Below are 18,233 nucleotides of genomic sequence, written 5' to 3'. Positions count from 1 at the left end.
TGAGATGGGGTGACCACATCTGAATGCAGTATTCAAGATGTGGGCATACCATAGGTTTATATAGAGGCAACATGATATTTTCTTATTAACTATCCCTTTCTTAATGATTCCCAAAATTCTGTTAACTTTTTTGACTGCTGCTGCACATTGAGTGGATGTTTTCAGAGAACTAGCCACAATGACTCCAAGATCTCTTTCTTGGGTAGTAACAGCTAATTTAGACCCCATCATTTCACATGTATAGTTGGAATTGTGTTTTCCAACGTGCATTACTTTGCATTTATCAACACTGAATTTCATCTGTCATTTTGTTGCCCAGTCACCCAGTTTTGAGAGATCCTCTTGTAGTTCTTCGCAGTCTCCCTGGCACTTAACTATCTTGAGTAGTTTTGTATCATCTGCAAATTTTGCCACCTCACTGTTTACCCCTTTTTCCAGATCATTAATGAATATGTTGAATAGGACAGGTCCCAGTACAGACCCCTGGGGGACACAACTATTTACCTCTCTCCATTCTGAAAACTGACCATTTATTCCTTCCCTTTGTTTCCTATCTTTTAGCCAGTTACCAATCCATGAGAGGACCTTCCCTCTTATCCCATGACTGCTTACTTTGCTTAATAGCTTTTGGTGAAGGACCTTGTCAAAGGCTTTCTGAAAATCTAAATACACTATATCCACTGGATCCCCCTTGTACACGTGCTTGTTGACCCTCCTCAAAGAACTCCATTGTACAAAACAGGAGATGTCTGATGGGCTGCGTGCCAAAGGTTGCCGATCCCTGCTGTACAGTGTGCTGGGGTTCTTCTCTTGACCAGCCCCAACAGTGAATATTAGAACCTTGCAGTGGTGCTGCCCAGTTCCTGAAGACTCATTGCAACTGTCAAGACCCTTCAGAGTAGAGTAGAAAAATATTAAGTTAATGAGGAGAAGCCATAGCCCTGGCTAATGTTCTAAAAGCATAATTCTTAGACCTGAGATCTAGGGTAGAAAACTGGAGGCAATGAGTAAAGATACATTTTTAAAAAAGAAGTCTATTTCTTTGTTTTGAATTCTCAGAAAGCAGCCATTTGGGCTCTTTGGGTTACGACCTCCTCATTCCAACAGATGACATCACATCTCAGTCTCAAAATCTGCGAGTTGAGAGTTCCCCCCACTTTATTAAATGGAATCAAAAAAACACACGCATTCTCAAGCAACTTGCGAGCAGAGAGAAGTATCATAAGGAAAGCAATTAGTTCAAAGTACATGAGTAGTTCTAGAATGGAAATTTACAGATAAATTAAAGATATATATTTCTGCCCTCATGTGCACTAGAATATTTCTAAACTAACAAACGGTCTTGAGTGAGAAGCAATGGGCTAAACAAGATGTCTGCTTAACTTGTATCCAATTAATTTGAGTTTTACTTGCATCAATGCCTGATGGCTAATGCAGGAAAAAGTATGGATTCCAATTTTCAAAGGGGTCCACTGTTTGGGGTGCCTTTATTTTTGGAAGGTCTGGAGCCTGACTTTCGGAAGTACTGAGTACCCTTGACTCCAAAAGAAGTCAAAGTGGGTGTTCAGCACCTCTGAAAAACATGTCCTAGGTGACTCAAGTTGGACTTCCAAAATTGGCAAACACTTGTGAAAATTTGAGCCTCCCTAGTTTGGCAAATAATGGCAATTTTTTGTCTGCCCTGCTTACTTTGGTTTTCTAGTGAGCTCTAAAGGAGAAGGCACGTCTCTCAGTAGTGCAGAGCTCAGAAGACAAGGTCTGGTTGGATTGAGTGGATTATTGAACATAATGTCTATATTTTGAAATAACTGATCTTGGTTAATTTTTTAAAAACTGTATTTATTTATTTAGAGGTGTGAGATGTGCACACAATCATTGGCATTTAGATCAATTTGTGTCCCTCTATCCATGTCCATTCCTGGAAAGGCTAATCTAAATGTGTTCTGACTAGGGCCTCCATTCCAGCAAGCTGACATTTTTTACCCTCTATATACTCCCATTTCATAATGTCCTTTTTCTAGCAGGTGGTACCCTTTCCTCCCTCTGAACACAAGTGTTTCTGCAGGATGAGAAACTTGAGTTGGTTCCTGTACTCAGCTTTACTGAGTCAACAAACATTATATTGTTGCCTAGTTGCTGGGCTGGCCATTTGAATCTCTGAATCTAGTACTATAGTATTGCTTCTCTTCAGTCACTTGCACACAATTACATAACTGGAGGGAAATCTATAGAAACCATATGTGACTTTAGCTTACAATGTGAGAAGTGGTTTCTTATAATTCTGAATATTTGCACAAATTTCCTGAAGACTTGTGTGCAGGACTGAAGTCTTTTGCATGATCTAGCGGGATTTCATTCAGCAATGCCCTAGATCATGACAGAAAACGAGCAAAGTTTCTTTTAAAACATATTGATTTTAACTCTTAAACCAGGCTTAACTTGGTAAGACTGGGAATTTAGGGCTTCTTCAGAAGAAGTGAGATTTTTACAATTTTGACATTAAAACCAAACAAGTTTTTTATTATGGATTAGAAGATGAAAGTACAATCTTTGTGGTGTTTACCTTCTCTGTATTACAAAGAATAATAGCGAAATTTACAGCTTACTGTTAATGACCTACTATTCTACTGTCATCTAGCACATGAATAAGTAACCTCTAAAAATTGCCCAAAATAAAGATTTTGTAAGCAATTCCTTTGCTCTGTGTATACCTCTGATCATCCTAGACTCATGAAATTGCTGTTATATCTATCTGTCTATCTAAGATTGATCAGTTCAAAGAGTTTGATCCACTTTTGACACTATCACACATGTAAGCTACTTTAATTTTACACATCTAGGAAAAGAGACATTAGTATTTTACATAGTACTAAATTATGTGTATTTTAACTTGTTTTTTTGTAAAACTGTAACCTCTCACTTCTGATACAATGCTATTTAGAATTGAAGGCTATTGCAGGGATTTGCTAATGTAAGTGAATTATCAAAAGCATATGACTAATTTCTCATACTACCCCTTTTCCTCCATTCTTTCAGGCCTCCTATCATCTCTGGCTACTTAATCACCCCCTCTTCTGCATTTCATTTCCCTGAGCTTTCAAACACTTTTATGTATTTCCCCCTTCGCTTGAAGCCACTTCTATCTATAACTCTTGTCCCTTTTCCCTCCTCCCATTTGTCTCCAGCATACCAAGTAGTATAGTTTATTCACACTGCTATCACTTCTTACCAGTGATGGCCTCCATCCTCTCTACTCCATCAGAAACACCCTGACCTTCTCCAAGACAAACCAAAGGGACTTTTCTCTCTCCTTACTCTTCTTGATCAGCCCTCTGCCTTTGGTACTCTTGTATACTCCCCTCCTCTACTCTCTTTCTCTCTTATCTTGGCTTCTGTAACTGTGCTCACTTGGGACCTGATCCACTCCCATTGAAGTCAATAGCTAAAGTTCCACTTCATTGTTGCAATTAGGGTTTTCAGCTGCCTTCCTGACTGCTTCTCCGATTTCTGTTTTTGTTGTGACTCATCCTTCAATCTGTTGACACCGCTCAGGATTCTCTCCTCTGTACTCTCCCTCTTGGCAACCTCACCTGCTCCCATGGTTCAGCTACCACCTCTAAGCAGATAATCCCCTAATCTGTTTCTCTCCCTACTCTACCATCTCTACCTCAGTCCAATTGCCTCGCTGACATTTTCTTTTAGACATCCCACTGCCATTTCTCACTCAGTCCTTCCAAAATTCAATTTCTTGTCTCTTCTCCACCTCCTTTCTATATCTCCATGAACAGCAACAGAATCCTTAAAGCCTCTTTAAGTTGCAATCTTTCCCTCCTTTCTTCTTTCCCCATATCCAATCTCCAACTGTGTCCTGTCACTTCTTCCTCTTTAATGTCACTTCTACGCTTTCCTCAAAGCTAAAACCCTTCTCCATTGGCCCACTGTCTCTCATCTCGATTACTTTAACCCTTTGTGGTCTGATTTCCTTGCTTCTCAACTATTCCTCCTTCATTCAGTTCAAAAAGCAGCTGCTAAAATCATCTTCTTCTCCCCCATATTACTTCAGTCCCTGAATCCCTCAACTGGTTTCCAGTCACTTACCACTTCACATTCTGGCCCCTCTCCTTCAGTTATAAATCCTGCAATCTCTTGGCCTCACCTACATCTCTGTACCCCCTTCACTCTTCCCAGTCCTCTCTGCTTACTGACATGTTCTCAGCTTTATGCTTCCCATCTTGTTGTGGCCTGCTCTTGGAAACAGTCTCTTGAATTCTTCTTCATCAAGCATTCTCTCTCTCAAACTCAGCTTAAGTCCATTCCCTGCAGGAAACCTTACTTCCTTCACCTCCTCATTCACAAGCTGCTCCAGCTCCCTTTCCTTAACTATTTCTTCTTGTCTTGTCTTGTTTCTGTTTGTCTTGTCTATATTAAGTTTTAGCTCTTCAAGGAAAGGGACAGATCTTACTTGATTCTTCTAGAGTGCCATGTTAGTGTAGTCTTTTAATAATATCTACAGTTTGAAAGATCTTTGGGGAGTATTCTCTGACTGAGGCATGGAAAATTTACCAGCATAAGTCTAATTATACATATAAGAGAGAAAGGCTGGTGCTGTGATTAGGGCACTAGCCTAGATTTGGGAGACCTGGGTTCAAGTCCCTGCTCTGACACAGACTTGCTACGTGAGCTTGGGCAAGATTCTTGGCGCCTCAGATCCCCATCTGTAAAATGGGGACTACAATACTTCCCTGCTTCACAGGGGTGTCACAAAGACAAATACATTAAAGATTCTAAGGCCCAGGCCCTCAGATCCTAAAGCGATGGAGTCCATATAAGTACCTTAGATAGAGTCAGTTACTTGTGTAGAGGCAAGACTCACAGTATTTGGGGAAGAAGGGAAATTGCATGTGGATGTATTTTTATTAGGACTGTCGATTAAGCACAGTTAACTCATGCGATTAAATAAAGAAAATTAATCACAATTTATCACCATTTTAATTGCACTGTTAAACAATAAAATGCCAACTGAAATTTATTACACATTTTGGATGATTTTCTACATTTTCATATATATATACTGTATTCTGTGTTGTAACTGAAATCAAAGTGTATATTTTTATTACAAATATTTGCACTGTAAAAATGATGAATAAGAAAAATAGTATTTGTCAGTTTACTTCATACAAGAACTGTAGTGCAAACACTTTGTCATGAAAGTGCACCTTACAAATGTAGATTTTTTTTTGTTACATAACTCCACTCAAAAACAAAACAATGCAAAACTTCAGAGCCTACAAGTCCACTCAGTCCTACTACTTGTTCAGCCAATCGCTAAGACAAACAAGTTTGTTTACATTTACAGGAGATAATGCTGCCCTCTTCTTCGTCATTCGTTATACGTCACCAGAAAGTGAGAACAGGCATCTGCATGGCACTTTTGTAGCCAGCATTGAAAGGTGTTTATGTGCCAGATATGCTAAACATTCACATGCCTCTTCATGCCTTCCAAAATCTGAGAGGGATGAGGTGTGGAGAATGCTTTCAGAAGTCTTAAAAGAGCAACACTCTGATGTGGAAACTACAGAACCCAAACCACCAAAAAAAAAAATCAACCTTCTGCTGGTGGCATCTGACTCAGATGATGAAAATCAACATGCTTCAGTCCGCTCTGCTTTGGATTGTTATCGAACAGAACCAGCAATCAGCATGGACTCATGTCCCCTGGAATGGTGGTTGAAGCATGAAGGGACATATGAATCTTTAGCACATCTGGCACGTAAATATCTTGCAACGCCGGCTACAACAGTGCCAAGAGAACGCCAGTTCTCACTTTCATGTGACATCATAAACAAGAAGCAGGCAGCATTATCTCCTGCAAATGTAAAAAAAACTTGTTTGTCTGAGTGATTGGCTGAACAAAAAGTAGGACTGAATGGACTTGCAGGCTCTAAAATTTTACACTGTTTTATTTTTGAATGCAGTTTTTTGGTACATAATTCTACATTTCTAAGTTCGACTTTCATGATAAAGATTGCATTACATTGCTGCTCCAGGCCAATGGGGTCTGTGGGAAGTGGCGCGGGTCGAGGGATGTGCTGGCCGCCCTTCCCGCAGCCCCCATTGGCCTGGGAAGGCGAACCGCAGCCAGTGGGAGCTAAGACTGGCCGAACCTGCAGACACTGCAGGTAAACAAACTGGCCCAGCAGTGCCACGTGCCAAAGGTTGCCGATCCCTGAATTATACAATCTCATTGTGAACGAGAGATGCTGTATGTTCTGATATTCCTAGTTTCAAATTAGCTCTTTAGTGTCAATCTACAATACTCAAGGGTCTTTTACTGGATAAATTGTACCAAATTTGATGCTCCGTTGTTTGAAGTGATCAAAATTACCATACAGGCCCAAAGCAAAGCAGAAGATTCTAAAAATGCTTCATCAGTCATATGAAGAAATCAGAATAGTCTGGAAACACAACAGACTACATTACATTCCTTATTTGGTCCCAAAAAAGTGGGGGAGGTAGTTATTTTTTTAAGTACATGAACAGTACAGGACTTCAGGCCTTAAAATTTATTATAGCACTATATCCCAATTGTAGAACAGCAGGAAAGAACAGTTTATCTGTAGGTGGGTTTTGCCACACTGTGGCTACCTCATAAAATGTCTTGTTCTCATCATCTGCTTTTCTGTTTTTAACAAGACTATTATTTCATTAGAAAATCTTATCTCCTTCTAAAGAGCTAGACAAAAATTCAAGCTGCAAAGGTTAGTAGAAGAGGAGCATTCTGCTCTGTCTTCTGAAAGGAGCAGATCTGCAGCTGGTGTAAACTGTTACAGTCCTATTAAAGTCAATGGAGCTGTGACAATTTCACACAGCTGAGAATTTCTAAGAGTATTTCTAGGGTTTTTCTGCAGCCTCCTCTGACATCAGAAACACACTGTGAATAAAGTAGAGTTGCTTGATGCTAAGTTGCCCTATTTTAAATCTAAAGTAAATCATTAAAGGGAAAAAACAACCAGAAAAAACAATATTAAAATAAACAGTAAAACCATACAATCAATGCACTGGCAAAGAGAGCCAATAAAGATTATCCACAACAAGGTTTAAAATGACTGTAAAATAATAAGAATGATGCAGCATTTTGAACAACTGGCAGCTCATAAATAGGGAGGTTGTAATAAGCTAACATTAAAAAACCCTAGAAGAATTAATCATAATAGGCTTCATTTGATCATCCATGTATACAGAGACTAGAGAATATTTTAAGATTTTAAAAAATCTTTCAAATTATTTAAAAACTAACTTGGACAACAACAAGGCTGTAATGAAACTATTGAATCACTAAGAATACCATTTGTCACTTGCAAACGTATATTAAATCCACTGAAAACACTGACAGCATTCTAAAAAGGGATCCAGGAGATCAGAAACAGTACTTTGATTTTTACTCAATCTAAGAATAAACAGCCATCAATTCTTATGTTAGAAACATACATTTCCAAAATTACCTTTGTTTTCCACGTTTGTGAAATATCACATTGTTTTTGCAAAGGAAAGAATTCAAACCCAGAGAGAAACAACATTACAAGTGGTGAGAGGTCAAGTGAAATATTTTAAGTGTTAAAAAGGATGAAAGAGAGACCTCCATCTACGTATCAGTCACTCAACGTATCAGAAGTCCTTGGTTTCATGACTTGGTGCAGAGTGGTTGTAAATGCATTTTAATACAATAATGTCAAGTTTATATATAAAACATTCCCTGTCAACAACACAGAATATTATGCAAATTTCTTCACATCATCCATTATAAAATTCAAGATCAAATTAGAGTGAGGATCAATTACTGGATGCCTTTCCAGAAGAGATTAGCAGTGGTTCAAACAAGATCTTTTCTAACTGAAACAATTTAAGTAAAGAAAGAGTGTATATAAAATTATGTCATATAACTGCAGTAAAACCAGAGCAATAATCTTTGACTGAAGTCAAAGGAACTATGACAATCTATACCAGCTGAGGAACTGCCCTTCAGAGTATTGCTAAATTCTCTCTGCAGCCTATTGTACTGAATCTTACATCTCAGAAATCATTTACTCCAAATTGCACCTCACCCATCCTCTTGAAATGGAAGGGGTAGAAAAGCTGACTGGTAATGGCAATGGATATGAAGCCAATCACCGGTTCATATTGAGCTCAAGCTGGTAGTGACTGAAGCTGACTGTTCACAGTAACTTTTCTAATTAAGTTGATGGTCATAGCTGAGCTTTTAGTAGATGCATGCTCCCATTATGAAATCTCCCAACATTACTGGAACCTTGTTGGCAATCTCAGCTGAGAGATCAAGGACTGAACAGTCTCTGAGGCTGAAAGACCCTCTCACACCTGGGTGTGGTCCCTTCTGGCCAGAGTTGAGGCACATTGTCCAGACAATGAGAGGAAGTTTGTGACGCTGACAGCCATGTTGTGCCTGTTACAGGGATAAAGGACTTCAGTTTCCAGTGCTTTGTAAGCCAGTACAACTCTCCAGCACTCAGAAAATGTCCTGTGACAGTCTTCGAATGGGTAAGAAGGGATACCAATGAGAACAACTTTATTATGGGTGGTTTCAGAGTAGCAGCCGTGTTGGTCTGTATTCACAAAAAGAAAAGGAGTACTAGTGGCACCTTAGAGACTAACAAATTTATCTGACCATAAGCTTTCGTGAGCTAGAGCTCACTTCATCGGATGCATTCAGTGAAAAATACAGTGGGGAGATTTATATACATAAAGAACATGAAACAATGGGTGTTACCATACACACTATAACCAGAGTGATCACTTAAGGTGAGCTATTACCAGCAGGAGAGTGGAGGGGACAGGGGGGGAGAGGAACCTTTTGTAGTGATAATCAAGGTGGGCCATTTCCAGCAGTTGACAAGAATGTCTGACGAACAGTAGGGGGTGGGGGAAGGAGGGCAAAGCACAAGAACAAATCCGCACAGACACATCGCTGGAACCCCGACCTGGGGTATTCTATCTGCTACCCAAGAGCCATAAACCTGGAAATCCTGGATGCCCCATCATCTCAGGCATTGGCACTCTGACAGAAGGATTGTTTGGCTATGTAGACTCCCTCCTCAGTCCCTACGCTACCAGCACTCCCAGCTATCTTCGAGACACCACTGACTTCCTGAGGAAACTACAATCCATTGGTGATCTTCCTGAAAACACCATCCTGGCCACTATGGATGTAGAAGCCCTCTACACCAACATTCCACACAAAGATGGACTACAAGCCAACAGGAACAGTATCCCCGATAATGTCACAGCTAACCTGGTTGCTGAACTTTGTGACTTTGTCCTCACCCATAACTATTTCACATTTGGGGACAATGTATACCTTCAAATCAGCGGCACTGCGATGGGTACCCGCATGGCCCCACAGTATGCCAACATTTTTATGGCTGAATTAGAACAACCCTTCCTCAGCTCTCGTCCCTAATGTCCCTACTCTACTTGCGCTACATTGATGACATCTTCATCATCTGGACCCATGGAAAAGAAGCCCTTGAGGAATTCCACCATGATTTCAACAATTTCCATCCCACCATCAACCTCAGCCTGGACCAGTCCACACAAGAGATCCACTTCCTGGACACTACGGTGCTAATAAGCAATGGTCACATAAACACCACCCTATATCGGAAACCTACTGACCGCTATTCCTACCTACATGCCTCCAGCTTTCAACCAGACCACACGATACCACGCAATCCATTGTCTACAGCCAAGCTCTATGATACAACCGCATTTGTTCCAACCCCTCAGACAGAGACAAACACCTACAAGATCTCTCAAGCAGTCTTACAACTACAATACCCACCTGCTGAAGTGAAGAAACAGATTAACAGAGCCAGAAGAGTACCCAGGAGTCACCTACTACAGGACAGGCCCAACAAAGAAAATAACAGAACGCCACTAGCCATCACCTTCAGCCCCCAGCTAAAATCTCTCCAACGCATCATCAAGGATATACAACCTATCCTGAAGGACGACCCATCACTCTCACAGATCTTGGGAGACAGGCCAGTCCTTGCTTACAGACAGCTCCCCAACCTGAAGCAAATACTCACCAGCAACCACACACCACACAACGGAATCACTAACCCAGGAACCTATCCTTGCAACAAAGCCCGTTGCCAACTGTGTCCACATATCTATTCAGGGGACACCATCATAGGGCCTAATCACATCAGTCACACTATCAGAGGCTCGTTCACCTGCGCATCTACCAATGTGATATATGCCATCATGTGCCAGCAATGCCCCCTCTGCCATGTACATTGGTCAAACTGGACAGTCTCTATGTAAAAGAATAAATGGACACATATCAGACGTCAAGAATCATAACATTCAAAAACCAGTCGGAGAACATTTCTATCTCTTTGGTCACTCGATTACAGATCTAAAAGTTGCAATTCTTCAACAAAAAAACTTCAAAAACAGATTCCAATGAGAGACTGCTGAATTGAAATTAATTTGCAAACTGTATACAATGAACTTAGGCTTGAATAGAGACTGGGAGTGGAAGGGTCATTATACAAAGTAAAACTATTTCCCCATGTTATTTCTCCCCCCTCCCCCTCCCCCCACTGTTCCTCAGATGTTCTTGTCAACTGCTGCAAATGGCCCTCCTTGATTATCACAGAAAAGGTCCCTCGCCTACCCCCCGCTCTCTTGCTGGTAATAGCTCACCTTCAGTGATCACTCTGGTTATAGTGTGTATGGTAACACTCACTGTTTCATGTTCTCTATGTATATAAATCTCCCCACTGTATTTTCCACTGAATGCATCCGATGAAGTGAGCTGTAGCTCACGAATTCTTATGCTCAAATAAATTTTAGTCTCTAAGGTGCCACTAGTACTCCTTTTCTTTTTATTATGAGTGTATTTTTAACAGAGAAAATTAGCAGAACAAAAAGGAAGTCAGGAAGGAATATTAAAATGCTCCAAAATTCAATTTCCTGATTGTGTGACAAGCAAGGCTGGGTTTGCCAGGTAGCTCTTCATCCATTAACCAAAGTGATATGGAAATGATGAGGATTATGGGGTCTGCCCAAGGTATTCACACCACCTAGTGAAGAGTTAAATACATGATATGTAGACTCCAGTGCTATGGAAATCCAGCCAGAATATATCCTAACTATTCATTTTTATAAAACAAATTCCTTCCCAATAACACAACACGCATTTAGGACACTCATGTGATCTAATACGTAGCAGTAATTAGAGGACAGTTGGCCCACCCAGTGATTAGGGTACTAGCCTAGGAGTTGGAAAACCAGGGATCAAGTCCTGCTCGATCCCAGACTTCCAATGTAACTCTTGGCCAGTCACTTATTCTCTCAATTCCCCATCTGAAGAATGGAGATAATAGCACTTCCCTACATCATAGGGGTGTTGTGAGTACAAGTACCTTTAAGATTATGAAGTGCTCAGGTTCTATGGTAATGGGAGATGTAGAAGTAGCTAAAATATCTAGAACTAGCAAATTTATCAGATGCAGAAATAATTTAAAAAGGCAACAAATAAAACTGCAATAATGGCAAGATTAATACATTTATCTTAAGAGCAAAGGACAATGAACATTTAAGCAATGACAAAAATTCAGAAACATAAGGAGCTGTGGTGGAGCCAAGTATCTAGCCCTAGAACTTAAAATGGAATGTTCTTACAAATGTAAACCCCACTACTTTATGGGAAATTTGGCTGTTTATAATGCCAATGGCACAAATGTGCTTAAATATATAAGGCATTGCATACAAGACCTTTAACAACTGGATGCTGCTGCAGAATAATCTAGTGGTCTTGTGTGGATACTGATCACATTAACAGATACATCCAAATTGATAAGAGAGAGAGAGAGAGAGAGAGAGAGAGAGAGAGAGAGTGTGTGTGTGTGTGTGTGTGTGTGTGTGTGTTGGTTTTATTAAATTCTTTTACCTTACCAATACAACTCCCCCTCCTTAAATACTCCCCATCAGTCAAATCTGATACATAAGATCACATTCACATTGGAATACTGTGAAAATTACCATTATGCTGAACACTGTTGAAATTAATAGGGGATAAATGTAGATTATCAAATATTGCTGTGAAACTAAATAGTACAAATCTAACTTGCTTGCTAATGGAAGTATGAGGAGACTTTTATGACCTTATACCCAGCAATTTAATAAGAAATAGTAATTAGCTTGGGGACAAGCTTAATTCTCATTGCAGAACTTCACCTTAATAGCTCATCATGGGTCATTTGAACTGAAGAAACAAGAAACTTATATTTTATCAATACATATTAATGACTGCAAGCATCTACAGCTTTCATTAAAAACACTGAAATAATGATTTCAGTTTAAATATCCAATAATTTAAAACGTGAAAAAGATTTTCCAGTTTAAATATTATAACTTTCCACAGTATAAGTCACTTGAAAATATTTTTTTGCTTAAAGAATTAATTTTAGCTAAATAATGGAAAGTTTTTAACTTGAAGTGCATTTCCCTCAATTCCTTTTATCTGTGTGATGTGCATGAGTAAGGGAAAGTCAGTACAGAGAAAAATGGTGTGAAAGTAGCTAGCATATTATAAAAATAGCTCTTTTGGGGAGGTATAATTTATGCTACAGTTCTAAAACACAGGGAAGTTTAATGACAGGTTTCAGAGTAGCAGCCGTGTTCGCCTGTTTCCTTGATATCTTCATCTTTGGTCGTAAGCCAAAAGAACACGGTGTTAAATTCCACGCAAATATCGCACAAACCACAGTCTCTCGTGGTGTTCTTGAACTGTTTCAATAAGCCTTAGAGCTATCACACATTATCCCATGATTCAAAGCTTTAACCTTGAGGGAAAAATAAACAAAACAGCTTCTGATTTTATCCTACTGAATACAGCATTGTAAATACTAGAACACTTATTCGATAAACATGATAGAACGGCCCTTTAAAGTGAGCATGCCTCATTTGCCATATTTCTAGTATAGTAAATGGCCTCAGTGAAAACTATTTTAAAATGCAAAACACCACTAACTAGCTAATATTTTTATGGAATCTACTTATAAGGGGTTTTTTTTGTTTTTGTTTTAAGACAATACAGGGATGATGGTAGTTTTATGGAAAGGAATAACTTGTTTACTATGCAGGAGGTATAGAGTCTTTAAAACTAAAATATTTGGTTTGGGTCATCTATTGATACTAAGATTTTTTTTTTAAATCAAAGAAACTTGCTAGGACTTAAAAATAACACTAGGAGTTTATAAAGTTCAGAAGGCGTGAAGTCTCCTCCTATTTCACAAAGAAAACTTAGGTGTGTGTACAAAAGCCCTCCCATCAACACTAAATGTAATCAGTACCGGATGGCATAGACTTACAGTATGTAGCAAACATTCCATAGGACACAACCTCTTTTCACAGCATTGAGCAAAAGATCTGGTTCATTGACAAAGATTCCAGTGTGTGAATATGCTGAGATACCTGCACACTTCAGAATATTTTTAGCCAGAGTCCTCTGCCTCCTTTTTATAGGGAAAAGACTAGTGAAGTTGGGGAGGGGGAAAAAAAATCTCACCATTTTTCTCCTCTTATTATTGCTTTTCAATAAATTTCATTTTAGGATAAAATATACCATAAGCTACAGGAATCAAAACCTCAACTTTCCACCATGCCAGAAAGTACAAAATAGCAAATATCCCAAAAGATGACCTACAATAGTTATGATCAAGAAACATACATGTTTAAAGGACACTTCTATGGAACACAGAACTACTGACAAAGAAGAGAATCACATACTATTGTAGATATCTATTCTTCCTGAAAATCTTTAACCATTAGCCAAATCTTGAAGTCCTGACTCAGTCCATTGGGAAACTGTGGAGTCAAAACAGGCCAACAAGCCAACAGGACATAAGAGACACCCAGCTCTACACTTCCTTTACATCAAATGTTATCAGCACCATCTCCCAGCTCTCTCCATGCCTAGCTGACATGAGCGCCTAAATGAAGAACAGCTGGCTAAAGCTCAACCCAGGCAAAGCGGTGGTAATACTGGTTGGAAATTGTACACATTTCAGAGAACTTGCCTCTTCTATAAACCCCTCACTGCCACGAGCTTCTGTCTTCTGATGAAGTCAACCTGCAGCCTTGGAGTCCTTTGGATTCCTCAATGCTACTAGACTGCCAGATACTCACAGGCAGCAGAACACACCCACTTCATCCCAGCTAGCCAGAGGACTGAGCCCCCAACATATCAGAGCCCGAACTGGTCCTGCTGATCCACACATTCATGACTTCCAGAGTTGGTTATTGAAATGCATACACAGAGCTAGGAATGAATCTACACACCCCAAACGGCTCCAGCCACCACAAAAGGCAACAGCCAGTCCGCTTAGCAACACAGTCTCCATGAACACATCATCTCAGTGCTCCATTGACATGCAACCTGTCTATTAAATAAAGTCCCATACATGATCTCTGTCCTGATACCCAACTCCTTCCATGAGATTTGCCCTAACTACCTGAAAAATCACCTCTGCATCCACGACCTACCAGATCAGCTACATTCCATTAGAATCTTAAATGTTAGAACCCATATATGAGGTGGCTTGGGAGTGAAGGAGAAGGAACTGTCACAGAAGGAGAGACACCTAGGACCAGGAGGCTGTGGGCTGCAAGAAAAGCCCCCAGTGGTCACATTTGAGAAGCACTGACCTACACTATGGCTATCACTCCTACAAGAAATAGAAATCACCCCAGCTCTCCCACTGTTAGAGCTAAATGAAATACTCATGTCTTTCCTCAATAAACTCTTTACATGGACACACAGCCATTGAACTATTTCTCCTGCCAGCTGGGAAAAGAGAAAGTATCTTTAAATATTTGGGAGCTGCTCATGTTATGGTAATGGGCTGAGATAAGTGCCTAGAAGAGGTGTAGATAGATAGGACTTGATTATCCCTCCTAGCAATAAAACCCTGCAGGAGGGTAGTAAGGAGGAAGGAAAAATTCACAAGGTTCCCCCTCCTGGAAATTCCCCAACATTGTTCTGTTGATGGGCAGGGATTGGACCCACCACTGTGGGTCCCCAAAATTCCCAGAGGTGCCCCAAAGGAAGCCCGTGCTTCTGAACCAGCTCTGGGTCCTTCCTCCCCACACACATCCTGACACAGGCTCTACCATGGCCTCTGAGGGATATAGCAATCTCTAAAGACCCCCTTTGATGGGGGAAGGGGTAACTCATTCAAATCCAGCCTTTACTATCTTTCCAGTGAATTTCTGAAGAGTTAGTGGGGGATGATGTGCTTGACCCACCCTCACCCTGCTCTGCCCCATCATGTGGATTCCTACCCAGCAGAAAACACTTCAGGCGGTTTTGGAAGGGTAGGAAAGGGATGCTAACAGGGTTGTGGAGGCATCTCAGAATCACTCTCTGCGTGGGAGGCATGGGACCTGCATATAATTCAATATAAATTATCAGGCCTAGTCCACAACTTCTGGGGAAAGGATTGAGGAAGAAACTTGCACACATGCATTCCATTTCCTAGTAACTAAGACACTGACGATCCATTACCACATCAGCCTCCTCCTCATAATATTAATAATGTACTGTTTATTTTAAAAAGTACCACTGGAGCTGCATGTCCATCCACTGCATTCCAAGTAGATTATAAGTATTCACACAGGTGTGTATTTTCCTTTGTAGCTTAGTTTAATCTACATTTTAGTGCCACTGCGTCTTCTATATATCCCTGAAGAAAGCCACTGGGAATGAAATCCAAGGAAAATAAACAATATTAAACCTTGTGTAAACATTTAGAAACTTTTTGAAGAGAGAAGAGAAATGTGCAGCTCTAGTGATGTGTTACAGGGTTAGGGTTCAGAAAGAGCATTCCAAAAGTGATGCAAAAAGTGAAACAGTGAATCTCAGGGCTTAGATAATCCACTTGCCTACTCACTGGGGACAAGTAGGAGCTTTCCTAGAGAGTGCCATCAACTACTGCAGAAACTAAGGTGTCTCTCTCTCTCGGGTCTAGCCCTTACGGTTATAAAGATAACCTTCCAAATGTAAACTGAGCATAGTCTGATGCAGTGCTGACTTCCTAAATCTGTGAACAAAAATCTCTAGAGCCTCTGCTGCTTCTCATAGCTTTTCTCCCCACAAATTGCAACAGAGTAAACAATGTCAGTTATCACTAGTAACACTGGTCAGAGTGGTGAAACTCACAACCACCACTACGGATTTAATTTCATTGCTGGCTGGGAAAAGTTCTGAAGATCAGCAGCAGAAACAGGTATTGAAATCTATTCCTTGGAGAGGAAAGCCCAAACATGGAGCTCAGGAGGGGGTATGGTAATTAAAACCTAATGCCACCATCTTCACGACAGACAGGTGGAAAGTAGGGACAGAAGAATACTCCTACTCCCATCTAGCAGCCAAGAAACAATGGAGGCTTCAAGTTTATCAGACACCTAACAGCCAGACTAAAAAAAAAAAAAAAAAAAAATGGAGCCCTCCACAGGGTTCAGCATCAGCATTTTGGTGATGGTCCAAACACCCTTTCTTTCCCCCACAGCTGCCAAGAGTAAAAGATGGTGGTGGTTTTTGAGGAAAGGGGGGACGTGTATACAACCTGATCTATTATAAGGAATGAAAGAATGGAAGAAAAAGGAGTGAAATGAAAAAATATAGCACAGGAACAGGTGCAAAAGTTACAAAGTTTGACAGTGTTACAATGGAGTACACAATAAACACTGTACAACTCTTTAATTCCTTTAAACTGCAGGGCATGTGGCAGTACCTCAATCTTAGAACCTGGCTACTAGGCTTAGTCCTCAGGATAGGTGAGGTTGAATGACCTTATCAAGTCCTGATGGTTATAATGAAAAGAAAAATCATTTGAATATTTATGCTAGTTTAAAATGTTTTAGGTAGTGAATTACTATTTCATTTTTTCACACTATAGGAAGCATGTAAAGTTACAGGAAACGGTTGGTGCTGCACATATTTTGCTAATGAATCTTACAAAGAAAGGCTGTTAAAAGAGGAAATCATTTCCGATTCTGCACATTTTTATTTGTATCCATCATAGTCCAGTACTGAATTAATGACGCACATTTTGCACAGAAGTTGGTGCAATAGTTAGTATCGATAGCATAGTATTTGCGGGCGGAAAACTAAGGCTATTAGTATGTAATACTTTTTGGTATGAAATTTCATTAGCAACACTGGGAGCTCTAGTGTGAACAGGCAGCTGATTTGTAATTGTAACCTTCAAGGTGAAATCCTGACCTCATTGAAGTCAATCACAGAACTCCTACTTGACTTCAATGGGGCCAGAATTTTGCCCTTACTCCTGCTCTGAGCAGAATCTCAAGATAGCGTTAACACCTGTGACAGTGGATGCCTTCTAAACCAGCGCCCAACCCTGCCAACACCAGTGGAAATGGTATTAGCAATGCTGGTAACATTTTAGAAAGTTACCCTACTGTAGACAGTGTAGGAAAGATTACTAGTGTAGGAAAGATTTTTTTCCATTTGTGGGGGAGATTTTTCCTGAACTGACATCAGAATTGTCTCATTTACAAATATATGCAGAAGTCTCTAGAAGGAAACTTAAACTTATTCTTAAATTCATGAAAGCTCATTATTTTCTCATGAAAAAAATATGGACGTGTTGGGATTCTTCTTGTTCCCATCTTCTAAAGTTGGAGTCATATTGACCCACAGAAAATCCTGGGAGTTTTCTAAAATGGGAGGTAAGGGAAAGTTTTGAAGCTGCTTCAGATTTTTGGCCAGGATTTTACTGGTGTTTATCATAATCAGGTGATTCCAGACTTCTTGGGATAAAAAGGTGTCATGTCCACAAATTAGGTGAGAAAGCTTGAGGGAGTGGGAATAGATGCTCCCATGTTTTTCCAAGTGAAGATGGTACAGTACCTCATATTTCTTTCAAGTGTAAACAATCCTAAATGTACTGCACTGTGGTTGACCAGTTACAAAAAGCTCAGTTAGGGTGGTGAACTCTCAGATTGCTTTTATTTCTTTGGAGTCTTAATAGTCTTAACATTGGGGGAGAGGTTTTTTGAGGGTGTAGGCCTTGCCAGAAAAATTAAGTACAGTTTTTCTATGCTTTGTAAAGTATCTTGTATATTTAGGGCTTTATCTAAAGCTCATTAAAGTCAAATCAATGGCAGGCTTTCCAGGTATAGGA

At 40.0% G+C, this 18,233-nt stretch overlaps 1 protein-coding gene and 1 long non-coding RNA gene across 3 annotated transcripts in view; one reads left to right on the top strand and one right to left on the bottom strand.

The window, feature by feature from the left end:
* The window catches only part of PDE8A (phosphodiesterase 8A), a 192,534-nt gene that overhangs the window by 115,832 nt on the left and 58,469 nt on the right, over positions 1 to 18,233 (bottom strand). The window lies entirely within an intron of this gene.
* On the top strand, positions 568 to 17,884 carry LOC122456195. The gene is made up of 4 exons (XR_006274921.1): positions 568 to 731; positions 8,190 to 8,195; positions 16,859 to 16,868; positions 17,874 to 17,884. It is a non-coding gene; the product is annotated as an uncharacterized LOC122456195 (long non-coding RNA).

This window comes from Dermochelys coriacea, chromosome 10, assembly GCF_009764565.3.
Source record: "Dermochelys coriacea isolate rDerCor1 chromosome 10, rDerCor1.pri.v4, whole genome shotgun sequence".
NCBI classification, from domain to species: domain Eukaryota; kingdom Metazoa; phylum Chordata; order Testudines; family Dermochelyidae; genus Dermochelys; species Dermochelys coriacea.
This window is presented reverse-complemented; position numbering and strand designations above follow the sequence as displayed.